Source organism: Rhinopithecus roxellana, unplaced genomic scaffold (assembly GCF_007565055.1).
Source record: "Rhinopithecus roxellana isolate Shanxi Qingling unplaced genomic scaffold, ASM756505v1 contig439, whole genome shotgun sequence".
Taxonomy (NCBI): domain Eukaryota; kingdom Metazoa; phylum Chordata; class Mammalia; order Primates; family Cercopithecidae; genus Rhinopithecus; species Rhinopithecus roxellana.
Genome location: NW_022143244.1, coordinates 38427 through 54854, shown reverse-complemented (window position 1 = coordinate 54854; position 16428 = coordinate 38427). Strand labels below are relative to the sequence as shown.

Genomic DNA, 16428 nt, shown 5'->3' with positions numbered 1-16428 from the left:
ACCTATATCTTTTATATCTGTTTTTTATACCTGTGTCTATCTTTATTTTATACCTATATCAATATCTATTGTGTCTATATTTTATAGCTATATCTGATATATCTATATTTTATGCCTATATCTATTATATCCATTATATATATATTTTATACCTATACATATCTACTATATCTATATTTTATTTCTATTTCTATTATATATATTATATCTATATTTTATAACTTTATCTATTATATCTATTATATCTATATTTTATACCTTAGTCTATTATATCTATATTTTATACCTGTATCTATTATATCTTTTATACCTATATTTTATACCTATATATATCATATCTATTATGTCTATATTTTATACATATATCTATTATATTTATTATGTCTGTATTTCATACCAATATCTATTATATCTATTATGTCTATATTTTATACCTACATCTATTATATCTATTACATCTATATTTTATACCTATATCTATTATATCAATTATTTATACCTATGTGTACTATATCTATTATATCTATATTTTATAACTATGTCTATTATATCTATTATAAATATATTTTATAACTATATCTATTATATCTATATTATATACCTACATCTATTATATATATTATATCCATATTTTATACCTATGTCTATTATATCTATTATATCTATATTTGATAACAATATGTATTATATCTATATTTTATACCTATATCTATGGTATCTATTATATCTATATTTTATACCTATATTTATTATATCCATTATATCTATATTTTATACCTCTATCTGCTATTTCTATATTTTATACCTATATCTATTATATGTATTATGTCTGTATTTTATAGCTATATCTATTATAACTATTATGTCTATATGTATACCTATATCTATTAAGTCAACACTTTATACCTATATTTATTATATCTATTATGTCTATATTTTATACTTATACCTATTTTATGTATTATGTCTATATTTTATATCTGTATCTATTATATCTATTATGTCTATATTTTATACCTATGTCTATTATATCTATTATGTCTATATTTTCTAACTATATCTATTATATCGATTATGTCTATATCTTATACCTATATCTATTATATCGATTATGTCTATATATTATACCTATATCTATTATATCGATTATGTCTATATTTTATACCTATATCTATTATATCTATTATGTCTATATTTTATACCTATATCTATTATATCGATCATGACAATATCTTATACATATATCTATTATTTCTATTATGTCTATATTTTATACCTATATCTATTATATCTATTATGTCTATATTTGATACCTATATCGATAATGTAAATATTTTATACCAATATCTATTATACCTCTTATGTCTATATTTTACATCTTTATATATTATATCTATTATGTCTATATTTTATTCATATATCTATTATATGTACTATGTCTATATTTTATACCTATATCTATTATATCGACAATATCTGTTTTATACCTATATCCATTATATCTATATTTGATACCTATATCCATTATATCTCTATCTTATACCTATATCTATTCTATATATTATGTCTATATTTTACACCTATATTATATCTATAATGTCTACATTTTATAACTATATCTATTGTGTCTATATTTTATACGTATATCTCTTTTTTCTGTTATGTCTATATTTTATACCTATATCTATTTTATTTATATTTTATACCCATATCTATTATATCGATTATGTCTATATTTTACACCTATATCTATTATATCTATTATATCTGTATTTTATACCTATAGCTATTATAACTATATTTTATACCTATGTATATTATATCTATTATGTCTATATTTTATACCTATATCTATTACATCTATTATGTCTATAATTTATACTTATATCTATTATATATATTATGTTTATATTTTATACCTATATCTGTTATATCCATTTTGTCTGCATTTTAAACGTATATCTATTATCTATATTATACTTATATCTACTATATCTATTAAGTCTGTATTTTATACCTATATCTATTATGTCTATTATGTCTATATTTTATCCCTATACATATTATAAATTTTATGTCTATATTTTATACCTATAACTATTATGTCTATAACTTACACCTATATCTATTATATCTATTATGTATTTATTTGAAACCATTATCTATTATATCTGTTATGTCTCTATTTCATACCTTTATCTATTATAACCATTATGTCTATATTTTGTACCTATATCTATTATGTCTATATTTTATACCTATATCCATTATAATTATTATGTCTATATTTAATGCCTATATCTATTATATCAATTATGTCTATATACCTATTCCTATTATATCTACTATGTCTATATTTAATATGTATATCTATTATGTCTATATTTTATACCTATATCTATTATATCTATTAAGTCTATATTTTATACCTATATCTATTATATCCATTATGTCTATATTTTATACCTATATCTATTATATCCACTCTTTCTTTATTTTATAACTATGTCTATTATATCTAACATGTCTATATTTTATACTTATATGTTTTTTATGTTTTTTCTCTATATTTTATACCTATATCTGTTATGTCTATGTTTTATACCTATATCTATTATATCAATTATGTCTATATATTATACCTATATCTATTATATTGATTATGTCTATATTTTATTCCTATATCTATTATATCTACTATGTGTATATTTTATACCTCTATCTATTATATCTATTATGTCTATATTTTATACCTATATCTATTATGTCCATATTTCATACCTATAACTATTATATCTAATATGTCTATATTTTATACCTATATCTATTATGTCTATATTTATATCTATATCTATTATATCTATTATGTCTATATTTTATACCTCTATTATATCCATTTTGTCTATATTTTCTACCTATATCTATTTTATCTATTATGTCTACATCTTATACATATTTCTATTATATCTATTATGTCTGTATTTCATACCTATACCTATTATATCTATTTTGTCTATATTTTATATCTATATCTATTATATCAATAATGTCAATATCTTATACATATATCTATTGTATCTATTATGTCTATATTTTATACAATTATTTATTATATCTATTTTGTCTATATTTTATAACTATTTTAATCATGTCTGTATTTTATTCCTATATCTATTATATCCATTATGTCTGTATTTTAAACCTATATCTATTATATCTATTATGTCTACATTTTATACCTATATCTATTATATTGATTATGTATATATCTTATACATATATCTATTATATCTATTATGTCTATATTTTATACCTATATCTATTATATCTACTCTGTGTATATTTTATACCTATATCTATTATATCTAATATGTCTATATTTTATACCTATATCTATTATATCTATTATGTCTAAATTTTATGCCTATATCTGTTATGTCTATATTTTATACCTATAAGTATTATATCAATTATGTCTATATTTTATACCTATATCTATTATATATATTATGTCTACATTTTATACCGTTATCTATTTTGTATATATTTTATACCTATATCTATTATATCTACTATGTCTATATTTTATACCTATATCTATTATATCTAATATGTCTATATCTTATACATATATCTATTATATTTATTGTCTATATTTTATACCTATATCTTTTATATCTATTTTGCCTGTATTTTATACCTATTTCAATTATGTCTATATTTTATTCCTATATCTATTATATCTATTATGTCTATATTTTACACCCATATCTATTATATCTATTATGTCTATATTTTATACCTATATCTATTATATCTATTATGTCTATATTTTATACCTATATCTATTATATCCATTATGTCTATATTTTATGCCTATATCTATTATATCTATGTCTATATTTTATACCTATATCGATTTTGTCTATATTTTATACGTATATCTATTATGTCTATATTTCATACCTATATCTATTTTATCTTTTGTCTGTATTTTATACGTATATCTATTATATCTCTTATGTCTATTTTTTTACCTATATCTGATAAATCTATTATGTCTGTATTTTATATCTATATTTATCATGTCTGTAATTTATACCTTTAACAATTATAACTATTTTGTCTGTGTTTTATACCTATATCTATTATATCTTTTATATCTATATTTTATACCCATAATTATATCTAATATGTCTATATTTTATACCTATATGTATTATGTGTATATTTTATATCTATATCTATTATGTCTTTATTTTATACCTATAACTATTGTATCTGTTTTGTCTATATTTTATACCTATATCTATGATATTTAATATGTCTATATTTTATACCTATATCTATTATATCTATATTTTTTACCTGTTTCTATTATATGTATTACATGTAAACTTTATACCTATATTATTCTATCTATTATATCTGTATTTTATGCCAATATTTATTATAGCGATTTTATCTATTATACATATATTTTATACGTATGTATATAATATCTATTATATCTATATTTTATGCCTATATCTATTATAACTATTGTATCTATATTTTATACCTATATCTATTATATCTATTATGTCTGTATCTTATAACTATATCTATTATGTCTATATTTTATAACTATATCTATTATATATATTGTATCTATATTTTATATCTATATCTAGTATGTTTATATTTTATAACTATACCTATTACATCTATGATGTCTATATTTTTTTTTTTTTTTTTTTTTTTTTTTTTTGTTTTTTTTTTATTTTATTAAAGTATTACCTGATTATTACAAATTTGTTGTTTGAGTAAATACAAATAGTTACTGTACAATTTGAAGGTTAGCCTTTTTTTTTTTTTTATGGTATTATCTTTCATACAGATCCCTAGAAGATGTTTACTTTGAGGAAATGTTGCTCTTTTAAAGATCTGCCACAGAATTCTTCTAGCCTACTTTCTGATCAACTCCGTTTGTATTACGAGTTATACCTATATGTATTATGTCCATATTTTGTAACTATATCTATTATATTTATTAGGTCTATATTTTTGACCTATATTTATCTTTTATGTTTATATTTTATACATTTATTATGTCTATATTGTATACCTATATGGATTATATCTTTTAAGACAATATTTTATGCCTATATCTATTAAAATTATTAGGTCTCTATTTGATACCTTTATCTATTATATCTATTATGTCTATATTTTATACTTATTTCTATTATATCTATTATGTCTATATTTAATACCTATATTTATTATGTCTATATTTTATACCTATATCTTTTATATCTATTATGTCTATATTTTATACCTATATCTATTATATCCATTTTGTCTATATTTTATAGCTATATCTATTATATCTACTCTGTCTATATTTTATACCTATATCTATTATATCTAACATGTCTATATTTTATACCTATATCTATTATATCTATTATGTCTGTATTTTATAGCTATAACTGTTATGTCTATATTTCATACCTATACATATTATATCAATTATGTATATCTGTTATATCTCTAATGTCTATATTTTATACCTATATCTATTATAACTATTTTTTAAACCTATGTATATCTATATTTTATACCTATATTATATCTATTATGTCTATATTTTATACCTATATTTATTATATCTATTATGTGTATATATTATATCTATTATATCTATTATGTCTGTGTTTTATAACTATATCTATTATATCTATTATATCCATATTTTATAACTATATCTATTATAACTATATTTTATAACTATATATTATATCTATATTTTATACCTATATCTATTATATCTATTATATTTATGTTTTATAATTTTATCTATTATGTCTATATTTTATATCTGTATCTATTGTATCTATTATATCTATATTGTATACCGGTATTTATTGTATCTATATTTTATACGTATATCTATTATATCCATTATATCTATATATTATACCTATATCTATTTTATCTATATTTTATACCTCTATCTATTATATCAATTATGTCTATATTTTATACCTGTATCTATCATATCTATATTTTCTACCTATATCTATTATATCTGTATTTCAGACCTATGTCTATGTTATCTATTATTTCTATATTTTATACCTATATATATTATATCTATTATATCTATATTTTATAACTATATCTATTATGTCTACATTTCACACCTATATCTATTATATCTATTATGTCTATATTTTATACATATATATATTATGTCGATATTTTATACCTATATCTATTATATCCACTATGTGTATATTTTATAGGTATTTGGATTATATCTATTATGTCTATATTTTATACCTATCTATATTATACTTATTATGTCTATATTTTATAACTACATTTATTATATTAATATTTTATACCTATATATATTTTATCTGTTATATTTATATTTTATAAATATTATATCTATTATGTTTATATTTTTACCCATATCTATTATGCCTATATTTTATACCTACATCTATTATATCTATTATTTTTATTTTTTATAATTATATCTACTATATCTATATTTTATTCCTGTATCTATTATATCTATTATATCTTTATTTTATACCTATACCTATTATATCTATATTTTATACCTGTATCAATTATAACTATTATATCTATATTTTATACGTATATCTATTATATGTATATTTTATACCTTTATCTAATATATTTATTATATCTATATTTCATGCCTATATCTATTATATCTATATTTTATACCTATATCTATTGTGTCCATTATGTCTATATTTTATACCAGTATCTATTATATCTGTTATGTATATACTTCATACCTATATCTATTATATCTATTATGTCTACATTTTATACCTATATGTATTATATCTATTATGTCTATATTGTATGCCTATATCGATTATATCTATTATTTCTATATTTTATACCTATATCTATTATATCTATATTTTATACCTATAACCATTATATCTATTATATCTATATTTTGTACCAATATCTGTATCTATGATATCCATATTTTATAACTATATCTATTATATATATTATATCCATATTTTATACCTATATCTATTATATCTTTATTTGATACCTATATCTATTATGTCCATATTTTATACCTATATCATTGGTATCTATTATGTCTACATTTTATACCTATATCTATTATGTTTATATTTGATACCTATATCTATTATATCTATTTTCTATATTTTTTATCTCTGTATGCATTGTCTATATTTTAAACCAATATCTTTATATCTATTATGTCTATATTTTATACCTATATCTATTATATCTTTTATGTCTACATTTTATACCTATATCTATTATATCTGTGATGTCTATATTTTCTACTTATATCTATTATATCTATTATGTCCATATTTTATAACTATATCTATCATATCTCTTATGTCTATATTTTATACCTATATTCATTATATCTATTATGTCTATATTTTATACCTTTATCTATTATATCTATTATGTCTATATTGTATACGTATATCTATGATATATATGATGTCTATATTTTATACCTATATCTAGTATATCTATTATGTCTATATTTTATACCTATATCTATTATATCTATTATGTCTATATTTTATCTGTATCTATTACATCTATTATGTCTATATTTTATACCTATATACATTATATCTATTATATCTATTTTTTGTACCTATATCTATTTTATCTTTATTTTAAACCTATATCTATATCTATTGTGTCTATATGTCACAGCGATATCTCTTATACCTATATTTTATTCTTATATCTATTATATCCATAATATCTATATTTTATACCTATATCTTTATCTCTTATATCTATATTTAATATCTATATCTATATTTTATACCTATATCTATTATATCTATTGTGTCTATATTTTATACCTATATGTATTATATCTATTTTTCTATAATTTATACCTATATCTATTATAACCATATTTTATACCTATATACATTTTATCTATGTTTTTTACCTATATCAATTATATCATTTATATTTATATTTTTCATAATTATATCTATTATATCTATATTTTCTACCTATATCTATTATATCTATGGTCTGTATTTTATACTTGTATCTATTATATCTATTTTTTATACGTATATCTGTTATACCTATTATATGTATATTTTATGCTTATATCTATTATATCCATATTATATACCTGTGTCTATTATATCTATTATGTGCATATTTTATACCTATATCTAATATATCTATTATTTCTATATTTTATACCTATATCTATTATTTCTATTATGTCTAAATATTATACCTACATTTATTATGTCTATATTTTATATCTATATCTATTGTGTCTACGTTTTATACCCCTATCTATTATATCTTTTATGTCTATATTTTATACCGATATCTATTGTATCTATTATGTCTGTATTTATTCCTATGTGTATTTCATATATTGTGTCTATATTTTATACCTATATCTATAATATCTATTATGTCTGTATTTCATACCTATATCTATCATATCTATTATGTCTAATTTTTATACCTATATCTAATATGTCTATATTTTATACCTATATCTATTATATCTCTTACGGCTATATTTTATACCTATATGTATTACATCTATTATGTCTATGTTTTATACCTATATTTAGTATATCTATTATGTCTACATTTTATAACTATATCTGTTATATCTATGATGTCTATATTTTATACGTATATGTATTATATCTTTTATGTCTATATTTTATACCTGTATCTCTTATATCTCTTATGCCTATATTTTATACCTATATTTGTTATATCTATTATTTCTATATTTTTTACCCTTATATATTATATCTATTATGTCTCTATTTTATACCTATATCCATTATATCTTTTATGTCTATACTTTATACCTATATCTATTATATCTATTATGTCGATATTTTATTCCCATATCTATTATGTCTATATTTTATACCTATATCTATTATATCTAATATGTCTATATTTTATACCTATATCTATTATATCTAGTATGTCTATATTTTATACCTATATTTATCATAAGTATTATGTCTACATTTTATACCCATATATATCGTATCCATTGTTTCTGTGTTTTATACCTATATCTGTTATATCTCTAATGTCTATATTTTATACCTATATTTATTATAACTATTTTTTATACCTATATATATCTATATTTTATACCTATATTATATCTATTATGTCTATATTTTATACCTATATCTATTATATCTATCTTGTCTATATTTTATACCTATTTCTATCATATCTATTATTTCTATATTTTATACCTATATCTATTATATCTATTAGGTCTCTATTTTCTTCCTATATCTATTATATCTATCATGTCTGTGTTTTATAACTCTATCTATTATATCTATTATATCTATATTTTATAACTATATCTATTATAAACATATTTTATACCTATATACATTTTATCTATGTTTTTTACCTATATCTATTATATCATTTATATTTATATTTTTTATAATTATATCTATTATATCTATATTTTCTACATATATCTATTATATCTATGGTCTGTATTTTATACTTGTATCTATTATATCTATTTTTTATACGTATATCTGTTATACCTATTATATGTATATTTTATGCTTATATCTATTATATCCATATTATATACCTGTGTCTATTATATCTATTATGTCTATATTTTATACCTATATCTATTATAACTGTTATGTCTATATTTTATAGGTATATCTATTATGTCTATATTTTATACCTTTATCTATGATGTCTGTATTTTATTCCTACATCTATTATGTCTTTATTTTATACCTATATCTATTATATATATTATTTCTATATTTTAAACCTATATCTATCATTACTATATTTTATACCTATATCTATAATGTCTACATTTTACACCTTTGTCTATTATATGTATTATTTCTATATTTTATACCTGTATCTTTTATGTCTATATTTTATACCTATATCTATTATATCTATTATGTCTAGATTTTATAACTGTCTATTATATCTATTATGTCTATATTGTATACCTATATCTAATATATCTATTATGTTTATATTTTATACCTATAACTATTATATCTATTATGTCTATATCTATTATATACTTTATGTCTATATTTTATACCTTTATCTATTATATCTATTTTTTCTGTATTTTATACGTATATATCTTATATCTATATTTTATACCCGTATCTAGTATATCTATTATGTCTATATTTTATAACAATATCTATTATATCTATTATGTCTATATTTTATACCTACATCTGTTATATCCATTATATCTATATTTTATACCTATATATATTATATTTACTTTTTATACCTATGTGTATTATATCTATTATATCTATATTTCATGCTCATATGTATTATATCTATATTATATACCTGTGTCTATTATATCTGATATGTGTATATTTTATACTTATATCTAATATATCTATTATGTCTACATTTTATACCTATATCTATTATATCTATTATGTCTAAATATTATACCTATATTTATTATGTCTATATTTTATACCTATATCTATTATATCTCTTATGGCTATATTTTATACCTATATTTATTATATCTATTATGTCTGTATTTTATACCGATATCTATTATAAATGTTATGTCTATATTTTATAGGTATAAGTATTATGTCTATATTTTATACCTATATCTATGATGTCTCTATTTTATACCTATATATATTATGTCTTTATTTTTTACCTATATCTATTATATATATTATATCTATATTTTATAACGACATCTATTATATCTATTTTTATACCTATGTGTATTATATCTATTATATCTATATTTTATAACTATATCTATTATATCTAATATAAGTATATTTTATACCTATATCTATTATATCTATATTTTATACCTATGTCCATTATATCTGTTATATCTATATTTTATACCAATATCTGTATCTATGATATCCATATTTTATAACTATATCTATTATATATATTATGTCTATATTTTCTACTTATATCTTTTGTATCTATCTGTATTTTATACTTATATCTACTATATCTGTCTATACTTTATACCTATATCTATTTTATCTATTATGTGTATATTTTATACCTAAATCTATTATATCTATTATGTCTATATTGTGTGCCTATATCTATTGTGTCTCTGTTTTATATCTATATCTATTATATCTATTATATCTATATTTTATACATATAACTATTATATCTCTTATGTCTATATTTTATACCTATATCTATTATATCTATTATGTCTCTATTTTATTAATTTATCTATAATATTTATTATGTCTATATTTAATACCTAAATGTATTATATTTTCTATTTTCTATATTTTATCTCTCCGTCTATTATAACTCTTTTCTCTATATTTTATACCTTTATCTATTAAATCTATATTTTACACCTATATCTATTATATCTCTTATATCTATATTTTTATCTGTATCTATTATATGTACATTTATACCTATATCCATTATATCTATTATATCTATATTTTATACATGTATCTATCATATCTATTATATCTATATTTCATACCTATATCTATTGTATCTATATTTTATGCCTATGTCTATTATATATATTATGTCTATGTTTTATATCTGTATTTATTGTACCTATTTTGTATATATTTTATACCTATATCTATTATACCTAATATGTCTGTATGTTATACCTACATTTATTATACGTTTTATGGCTATATTTTATACGTATATCTATTACATCTATTATGTCTGTCTTTTATACCTATATCTATTATATCTATTATGTCCATATTTTATACCTATAACTATTCTGTCTATATTTTATAGCTATATCTATTATATCTATTTTATCTATATTTTAAACCTATGTCTATTATGTCTATATTTTGTAACTATATCGATTATATCTATTGTGTATATATTTTATACCTCTATCTATTATATCTACTATGTCTATATTTTCTACATATATCTATTATATCTATTATGTCTATATTTTATACCTATATCTATTATATCTCATATGTCTATATTTTATAATCATATCTATTATATCTATTATGTCTATATTTTATACCTATATCTATTATATCTCATATGTCTATATTTTATAACTATTATCTATTATATCTATTATGTCTTTATTTTATACCTATATCTATTACATCTATTTTCTCTATATTTTATAGCTATATATATTATATCTATATTTTATACCGATATCTATCACATCTATATTTTTTACATATCTATTATATCTATTATATCTATTATATCTATATTTTATACCTATATTTATTATATGTATATTTAATACCTATATCTATTATATCTATTATGTATATATTTTATACCTATATCTATCTATATCTATTATGTGTATATTTTATACGTATATCTATTATATCTATTATGTCCATATTTTATACCTTTATCTATTATGTCTATTATGTCTATATTTTATTCCTATATCTATTATGTCTATTATGTGTATATTTTATACCTCAATATATTATATTTATTATGTCTATATTGTGTACCTATATCTATTTTGTCTGTATTTTATATCTCTATTATATCTATTATGTCTATAATGTATACGTATATCCATTATATCTGTTATGTCTATATTTTATATCTATATATTTCATATATTATGTCTCTATTTAATTACCATATATATTATATTTATTATGTGTTTATTTAATACCTATATGGATTATATCTACTATGTCTATATTTTATATCTCCATCTATTATAACTATTATGTTTATGTTTTTTCCCTCTATCTATTATATCTATTATGTCTATATTTTATACCTCTCTTATATCTATTATGTCTATATTTTATACCTCTATTATAATTATAACGTCTATACTTCATACCTCTATCTCTTATATCTATGATGTCTATATTTTTTACCTCTATTATATCGATAATGTCTATATTTTATTTCAATATCTACTATATCTATTGTGTCTATATTTTATAACTCTATCTGTTATATCTCTTATATTTATTATGCCTATATTTTATACCTCTGTCTATTATATGTATTATATCTATTATGTCTATATTTTATACCTCTATCTATTATATCTATTTTGTTTTTATTTTATACCTCTATCTATTATATCTATAATGTGCATAATTTATACCTATATCTATTATATATATTCATTCGATATTTTATACCTCTGTCTATTATACCTATTGTGTCTATATTTTAATCCTATATCTATTATATCTATTCTATCTATATTTTATACCTATATCTATTATATCTATTATGTCTATATTTTATACCTTTATCTATTACATCTTTTATGTCTACATTTTATACCTCTATCTATTATGTCTATTATGTCTACATTTTATAACTATATCTATTATATCTATTATGTCTACATTTTATAACTCTATTATATCTATTATATGTATAATTTATACCTCTATCAATTATATCTCTTATCTCTATATTTTATACCTCTATCTATTATATCTATGATGTCTATGTTTTATAACTCTATCTATTATATCTAATTTGTTTATATTTTATGTCTCTATCTATGATATCTATTATATCTATATTTTCTACCTGTAGCTATTATGTCTATTATGTCTATATTTTATACCTCTATCTATTATATCTATTAGGTCTATATTTTATACCTATATCTATTATATCTATTATGTCTATATTTTATACCTATATCTATTTCATCTATAATGTATATATTTTATACCTACATCTATTACGTCTATATTTTATAACTATATCTATTATATCTATTATGTCTCTATTTTATACCTTTATCTATTATGTCTCTATTTTATACCTATGTCTATTATTTCTATATTTTATACCTATATCTATTATATCTATTATATCCACATTTTATACCTATTTCTATTATATCTATTATGTCTATATTTTATACCTATATCTATTATATCTATTATGTCTAAATATTGTACCTATATCTAATATGTCTATATTTTATTCCTATATCTATTATAACTATTATGTCTATATTTTATAACTATATCTGTTATAACTATTATGTCTATATTTTATACCTATATCTATTATATCTATTTTGTCTATATTTTATATCTATATCTTGCATATCTATTATGTCTATATTTTATACCTATATATATCATATCTATTTTGTCTATTATTTTATACCTATATCTATTAAATCTATTTTGTCTATATTTTATATGTATATCTATTATGTCTATATTTTATACCTATATCTATTATATCTATTATGTCTATATTTTATACCTATAATTATTATATCTAATATGTCTATATTTTATACCTATATCTATTATGTCTATATTTTATATCTATATCTATGGTATCTGTCTATATTTTATACCTGTATCTCTTGTATCTATTATGTCTATATCTTTTTTTTTTTTAACAGACTTAATTCACTTTTTTTTTCTTTTATAAAAAGCCTATGTTGTAGCCACAGCTGGAGCCTGGGTCCGCTGCACGGAGACTCTGGTGTGGTTCTTGACAAGGTGGTCAGTGAATTCCTGATAGGTAGACTTGGAAAAAACAGTCTCCTTCCACAGGTCAGGGGTCAGGTAGCTGTAGGTCTTAGAGATGGCATCAAAGGTGGCCTTGGCGAAGTTGCCCAGGGTGGCAGTGCAGCTCCGGGCTGAGGTGTAGCAGTCATCAATACCAGCCATCATGAGCAGCTTCTTGGGCACAGGCGCTGAGACGATGCCAGTGCCCCTGGGTGCAGGGATGAGGCGCACCAGCACAGAGCCACAGCGGCCTGTCACCTTGCAAGGGACGGTGTGGGGCTTGCCGATCTTGTTCCCCCAGTAGCCTCTGCGCACCGGGACAATGGAGAGTTTGTCCAGGATGATGGCCCCACGGATGGCGGTGGCCACCTCCTTGGAGCACTTAACACCCAGGCCGACGTGGCCATTGTAGTCCCCGATAACAACAAACGCCTTGAACCTGGTGCGCTGACCAGCACGGGTCTGCTTCTGCACCGGCATAATCTTCAAAACCTCATCTTTGAGAGAGGCCCCCAAGAAAACGTCAATGATCTCAGATTCCTTAATGGGCAGAGAGAAGAGGTAGATCTCCTCCAGGGACTTGATCTTCATGTCCTTGACCAAGCGGCCCAGCTTGGTGACGGGCATCCACTCCTCATCCTCGGCCTTGCCTCCGCGAGCTCCGCGGCCTCGGCCCCGACCCCGTCCACTGCCGCGACCCCGGCCCCGTATGCCACTGCCGAAACCTCCGCGGAAGACACCGCGGTTCCCCATCCCAGGGCCACCAGGGCCTCCGGACCACCCCGCTGCACCGGCGTCATCAGCCATTTGGTGTTTTCTCGGAGAAGAAGCTAATGTCTATATGTTATACCTATATCTATTATATCTATTATGTCTATATTTCATACCTATACCTATTATATCTATTATATCAATGTTGTATACCTATATCTATTAAATGTATTATGTCTATATTTTATACCTTTATCTATTATATCTATTATGTCTATATCATATACCTATATTTATTATATCTATTATGTCCATATTTTATACCTATATTATATCTACTATGTCCATATTTTATACCTATAATTATTATATCTAATATGTCCATATTTTACACCTATATCTATTATGTCTATATTTTATACCTATATCTATTATGTTTATATTTCATACCTATATCTATTATATCTATTATGTCTATATTTTATACCTATATCTATTTAATCTATTATGTCTATATTTTATACCTATATCTATTATATCTATTATGTCTATATTTTATACCTATATCTATTATGTCTATTATGTCTATATTTTATACCTATATCTATTTATATCTATTATGTGTATATTTGATACGCATATCTATTATATCTATTTTGTCCATATTTTATACCTATATCTATTATATCTATTATGTCTATATTTTATACGTATATCTATTATATCTATTATGTCTATATTTTATTCTTATATCTATCTCTTATGTGTACATTTAATACCTATATCGGTTATATCTATTATGTCTATATTTTATACCTATATCTATTACATCTATTATGTCTATATTTTGTAACTATAGTATATCTATTATGACTAAATTCTATACCTATATCTATTATGTCTATATTTTACACCCATATTCATTATATCTATTATGTCTATATCTTATACCTATATCTGTTATATATATTATATCTATATTTTATATCTATAACTATATTACTATACCTATAGCTATTATATCGATTTTATCTATATTTTATACCTATATCTATTATATCTATTATGTCTATATTTTAGACCTATGTATGTTACATCTATTATGTCTATATTGTATACT

General features: G+C 20.6%; 1 pseudogene across 1 annotated transcript; it reads right to left on the bottom strand.

Annotated features, from left to right (window-relative positions):
* Positions 1–14510: 14510 nt before the first annotated feature.
* Positions 14511–15404, bottom strand: LOC115896015 (annotated as a pseudogene). Its single transcript, XR_004056045.1, has one exon. The product of XR_004056045.1 is annotated as a 40S ribosomal protein S2 pseudogene (transcript).
* Positions 15405–16428: the final 1024 nt, after the last annotated feature.